Source organism: Leucoraja erinacea, chromosome 13 (genome assembly GCF_028641065.1).
Source record: "Leucoraja erinacea ecotype New England chromosome 13, Leri_hhj_1, whole genome shotgun sequence".
Taxonomy (NCBI): domain Eukaryota; kingdom Metazoa; phylum Chordata; class Chondrichthyes; order Rajiformes; family Rajidae; genus Leucoraja; species Leucoraja erinaceus.
Window position 1 is genome coordinate 47644071 of NC_073389.1, and position 6000 is coordinate 47650070.

General features: G+C 43.1%; 1 protein-coding gene across 17 annotated transcripts in view; it reads right to left on the reverse strand.

The window, feature by feature from the left end:
* Positions 1–5087, reverse strand: part of erg (ETS transcription factor ERG) — a 211580-nt gene extending 206493 nt beyond the window's left edge. For 5 of the 17 annotated variants that reach the window (XM_055645143.1, XM_055645145.1, XM_055645152.1 and 2 more), the window contains exon 1: positions 4922–5084. The gene's annotated coding sequence lies outside the window, so the exon portion shown is untranslated. Of the gene's footprint in view, positions 1–4921 lie in introns of all 17 variants that reach the window. The other 12 variants (XM_055645160.1, XM_055645159.1, XM_055645149.1 and 9 more) reach the window with 5 other exon arrangements.
* Positions 5088–6000: the final 913 nt, after the last annotated feature.

Genomic DNA, 6000 nt, shown 5'->3' on the forward strand with positions numbered 1-6000 from the left:
ATTACTCCAGCTCTTTGTGTCTAATAGGGATTGCTTGGCATGGATTCGGTGGGCTGAAGGGCCTGTTTTGTGTTCTGTAACCTTTAAGTTCTCTTACTATGATGTTTTGATCTAATTATCCAAGTCAAGTATTTCCCAGTACAATGAGCTATGCAAGTCATTTATTACCTCCCTACTCTTGAAAAGCGTGATGCATGACACAGAGGCACACAGACAATGAGGGCAAGAACACAGACACTGAGGGCAAGAACATGAGCAAATTCCAACATCTGGAATAACAATGTTCCAGGGATAAGATATCAAAGTCATTGCAAGATCAGCATCCAAAATACCGCTTGTTTCCAAATATTTATATTGTTGGGGTTTTTATTGCAGAGCAAAGGAAAATAAATATTACGCACTTCTAACATGACTCATGCCATGGAGAACACAACTGGAATAAACTGTATTCCATGCTATGAGAAGTCGTAAATATATTGTAACAATTCTCCATGATCAACCTGGCAGATAGTTGAGAAAAGTAAGACCCAGAACCGAGCCAAGGCGTCAGATAAAGAATGTCACACTCTACTGTGCTACTAGATTAGAAAGAAAGCAACACTCGTGAAAAATAAAAAAGAGCCGACCTAGGAGAATGTATGGACTGCCCGCCAACCCCGTGGCCATTCAAGTAGGTACCAGAAACCATTGAAGTTTAGAAGTTAGAACTTCAGATACTGGTTTACAAAAATAAAAAGGACACAAAGTGCAGGAGTAACTCAACAGGTCAGTCCGTATTTCTGGAGAACATGGATAGATGAAGTTTCAGATTGGGACCATTCTTCAGACCAATGTTTTGGGTCAAGGCTCTTCTTCAGACCATTGAAGTTTATTGACCCATAAAAAGCGAATACATTTAACAAAAAAAGAATGAGTGAGGGCAATGACATTTAGACTATAAGAAGAAATAAGTTAAATTATATGTGAAGCATGAACTCAAACAATCGGATGTACTGGAGCATTATTTTAAATGATGATCCAGCACGATTTACAGAACTCTGTGATTCTATAGAAGAGTTGGATTGGACTAAGCACTTTGTATTCTGGTCTTCCTCTGTAATCCATCACCCTATGGCCAAGTGCCTTGGTGCTCTGGTACATCCATATGAATTGCTTTGAGGATGCATAACTTTTGTAGTAAAGGAGATCCGATATTCAAAAGTATTTCCACCATAGGCCTCAACCTGACGTAGACACATGCCATCATAACCAGTGACCATGAGTCACTGCCTTTTGATTGCCCCCAAACCAATTCACACAGATGTACCAGAGCTCCAAGGCACTAGTCCATGGTGACTGGTTGCAGAGAAATAACAGCGTACAAGATGAGGAGTCTAATTCAACTGCCCTACAGATTTGAAGAATCGAAGAAAACCACTGACTGATTCATTATACTACATCATAGTTTCCCTAAAGCCCTGTTGACTAAAAGGTATAAACGTCGCGCAACATTATTGCTTCCTGGTTCACTGATATCTATTTATTGAAATTCTCATCTTTGCGGTTGAAATTCACCATTGCCGCACCCCTTCCCATCTCTGTAACCTCTTATAACATCTGATAACTTATCTTCCCTGCATTTCTAGCTGTTTGGACATTCCCAACTTTTTCCTCCCATCACTAGCATCTAGGAACTAAACTCTGAAAAGCTGTTCTTCAAAGTTGCTGCCCTCTCTTCCACCCCAAAGGTGCTACCTTATCCTGTCTCTTCAACCCAAATGTTAATTACAGTCTAACTATCTCCCTCTTGTCTGAGTCTGAAGAAGGGTCCTGACCTGAAATGCCACCTGTCCATGTTCTCCAGGGATAGGCACAAAATTTTGGAGTAACTCAGCGGGATGGGCAGCATCTCTGGACAGAAGGAATAGGTGATGATTCGGATCGAGACACTTCTTCATGCTGCCTGACCCGTTGAGTTACTCCAGCCCTCTGGGTCTTTGTTTTGTAAACCAGCATTGCAGTTCCTTGTTTCTACTATCTCTCTTCTGCCTCAATCAGTTTATTTTGACTGATTATAATTCTGCACACTGCCATACACAATAAAAACCGATGCCATTGTAGTTTTCAATTGTTGAATAAAAAACACTCAAACCGTCTTTCTTAGTAGAACGTATTATATCTGTTGTTAAAGAATTCTAATTTATCAAATCTCCAATGAAAATGATCATGGACAAAAGTTTGAAATGTTTTATCACACTTAAAACAATGGAATGGAAAATCAACAACATTCATTTGATTTTTAATTTAGGTTAGGAACATAGAAACATAGAAAATAGGTGCATGAGTAGGCCATTCGGCCCTGCGAGCCTGCACCGCCATTCAATATGATCATGGCTGATCATCCAACTCAGTGTCCCGTACCTGCCTTCTCTCCATACCCCCTGATCCCCTTAGCCACAAGGGCCACATCTAACTCCCTCTTAAATATAGCCAATGAACTGGCCTCAACTACCTTCTGTGGCAGAGAATTCCAGAGATTCACCACTCTCTGTGTGAAAAATGGTTTTCTCATCACGGTCCTAAAAGACTTCCCCCTTATCCTTAAACTGTGACCCCTTGTTCTGAATTTCCCCAACATCGGGAACAATCTTCCTGCATCTAGCCTGTCCAACCCCTTAGTTTGGTTTAATTTAGTTTTAGTTTAGTTTCGTTTAGCTTAGCTGAGTTTAGTTTGGTTTAGTTTAGTGATACAGCACTGTTCATTTGTTTACAATGTGAGATATACCTAATAAATCAAAGAGCAATATTGTGTTTTAAAAACCATGCATTCAGAGGCCACACTGCCACTCCTAACCAGATGAACAAAAACAGTAAGGATGTTTTGGCATGAGTCGATCCGTCGTCTCTTCTAATATGCCAATGAAGCTCCGAAAAGCCACTCACTATCTAAGTACCCAGTCAAATCCACACAGGAGCCACCCCTCTACTGTACCAATGCAATATGTGAATTTCACCGCAGCACTGGTAGGACCCTGCTTCATCCACAGGTAATAATTAAGTGCGCAGAGTAACGAGGGAACGTGAATAATTTCTATCCTCTCATTGTTTTGCAAAGCAGGTGAGACGGTGATTTATGTCTGCCAATTGGATTCAGAAAAAAAAAAATCTGAAGCGAATTAAAACGCCCACGAGGCATTGCCCTTTTAAGCCGCTGGGGCATTCTGACGACTGGTAGCAATCAGGCGAGAGCGGCTGCAATAGACAGGAAATCTAAAATTAGTTTTTACTACCTATAATAGAAGATTTACGGTATGGTTTAATTTGTCGTCTCCGGGCTAAAGTGTAAGGAAGAACTAAAACAGCCGCTTTTGGACACGGGGTCCAAACTTTCTCACAGACTCACTGAATGACTGGACACTCTCTCACACACACGGCACCGCTGGACATTCGCAGCGCCAGCGCGCTTTGCTATCCCGGCCTTCCTTCCATCCTTCCAAGTTAATTCCATTCCTTTTTTTTTGCTTTCCCTCTCTTTGTTCTTAAGGTTTTTTAAATATGTTTCAACACAGCACCAGACCCAGCTCATTACTCTTTCGCCTACACTTCCCCCCCCCCCCGTGAACGGGGAGGGGGGAATGTGGGATTAATAAAGAGAAGAGTCTTTCACCCTGTACATTTGGTGCTGCCATCTCAATGCGACTAACCGTCAGATGCAAGTCCGTAAAACTAAATATTCCAATGAAAGTGAGAAAGTAAATGAAATGCTACTTTAATCAACATTAGCTCACTTTTATCCAACTGAATTCAACCAAAGATATTTTTCTTCATTCTCGGAACTCAGAATTTTTTGGAAATTAGAAAATGAAATTATTATTTTATTAAGAAAATAACGGGAATAATCCTCCACAAATGACAACCGCAAGCTGAAACGTTGGCTGTGATGCATCATATTCGCTGACAAAAAATAACCGTTTCGACAGGATAACTGGGGGTAAACAGATCAACTTCTGGCTTTTATATTTCGAAATCCCAAGGAAACGTGATCCTCAAACTAACAGAGAAATCTTTTTTTTTTCAAACACGTGTCAGATGCAGTTCAAATTAGGGATAAGGGGTTACGTTCTCTCCCGGTCAATCGGTGTGGAAACAAGATTGCGCGCTTAATATATTGATTAAAAAGAGAGGGAGGTAGGGATGTGAATAGCTTGGAAGGACGTAATTGCAAAGATGTGTGAAATTGAAGGAGAGAAGTGGGAACAGGAGGGAGGGGGTGGGGAAAGGTGGGAAAGATGTAACTGGAAAGGTGCGCGATATTGAAGGGAGTGGAAACTAAGGGAAATGCCAAGTTAGGAAAGAGGTCTTGGAATAAACAGTCACAGCAGAAAATACGCGAGCCGTGCCCGGAATTTGTCGGCGGTTCGATGCCCCGAACGGTTCTTAGGTAAATAATCAATAATTGCTTGGGCAGAAGAGAAAGTGAGCGAGAGGATAGAAACAGCGGAATCGAGCTGCTCCTGTCCGCCCGCACTGGAACTGAACCCTTCTCTCGCCCGTTATTCGGCAAGAACTTTATAAGCCGTTGTTTCTGTTTAGAAAAAATAACTTTCCAGACTCGCTCAGGATATCACGTCACGACAGCGCCGATACTTTCACTTTTACGGACAAACAGGCGGAGGTAAACATTCCCCCAACATCTGGAAAAACTTTTTTTTTGTTTTTGGAAAACTTTCGCTCATCGGCTGCAAACCGAAATATGAGTTAAGGAATACCGTTTGGTTGCGAGTAGTAAATTAAAAAAAACGCTACCAGTTTCTGATCGAGTGGAGCCCATTTTGTAATTAGTGCTGATTTATCTCTTATATATATATATATATATGCAATGCGAAATGATAGGAACCCAGGCGTCTGTGAGCTGGGTCGGTTGTGAAGGGTGCGTACTTACAGAGTCCGGAGCAGTCCCGTTGTTGGGTGTCGGAGGCGCTGCTTTCTAGCTGTGAGCGCTGTGAATGGGAGAGGGTGAATGGAATTCCTTGTTCCCCTGAAATCTCCAATCACGGATCAGAGAGAGTGCCCAGACTCCCCATACACTTTACAGCGACAGCCAGAGACAGAAAAAAAAAGCGGGAGGGAGGGAGGAGAGAGTGCGAGCGAGAGAGCGAGAGAAAGTTGAGCAGAGGGGAGAGGCAAAAAAAAAAGAGGGGAAGACATTGGAAGAGTCTTTCGAGGTGGGGGGGGGGGGGGGGGGGGGGGGGGGGGGGGGGGAGCGAGAGAAAGCAGAGGGGGCGAGATAGTGTCTAAACAGATCAGTAAGAGGGGGTAGCCCAGAGGAATTGTGAGGGGGAAAGGGAACTGGAAGACAGGGCGACGAGAGCATGATTCGTGAAAGATTAAACGAGAGGGCAGAGGGAAGCGGGCACGGAAGGAATGGGAGATTCGTTAACAAAGCGTCGAAAACGAAAACCGCAAATGTGTGTGTGTGGGGGGGGGGGGGGGGGGGGGGGGGGGTTGGAGTCAAAATAGTAGTTCAGTTAAGGGGTGGTGAATATAAGCAAACAGAAAAGTCATCTGGCCGTGGAATTGCATTGGAACTGAGACGTGGTTCTGAACAGGGGCCGTTAGAATGAAATCTTTGCATCTCCATAAACAGATGTTAGCAATATTTATTAATTGTACAATAAGGCCACAACAGTTTTGTTTTACTGGACGCACCGGGGTCCCTTCAAACAGAAGTCTGATTGTGGTACCTGTGTGTTCAGGGCGCTTTTTCTCTATTTTTTTCGACAGACTTGTTTACATTTCTGCGGTTTAGTCTATAACTTTCTCTTTTTTTTTAGAACATCAGTCCACGCGCATGCCCCATTCCCCGAGCTTCCAGACATTCCTACAGTCTGCCAAGAATATTCTTTGCAAAAAAAATCTAGGTTTTTAAGAAAGAAACACGCCGACCCCCAAGACTGGGTCAGACGCGGCCGGTCTATGAATGAAATGGGTCGCTTCTCTTACTTACCCCCTCCCATCCAT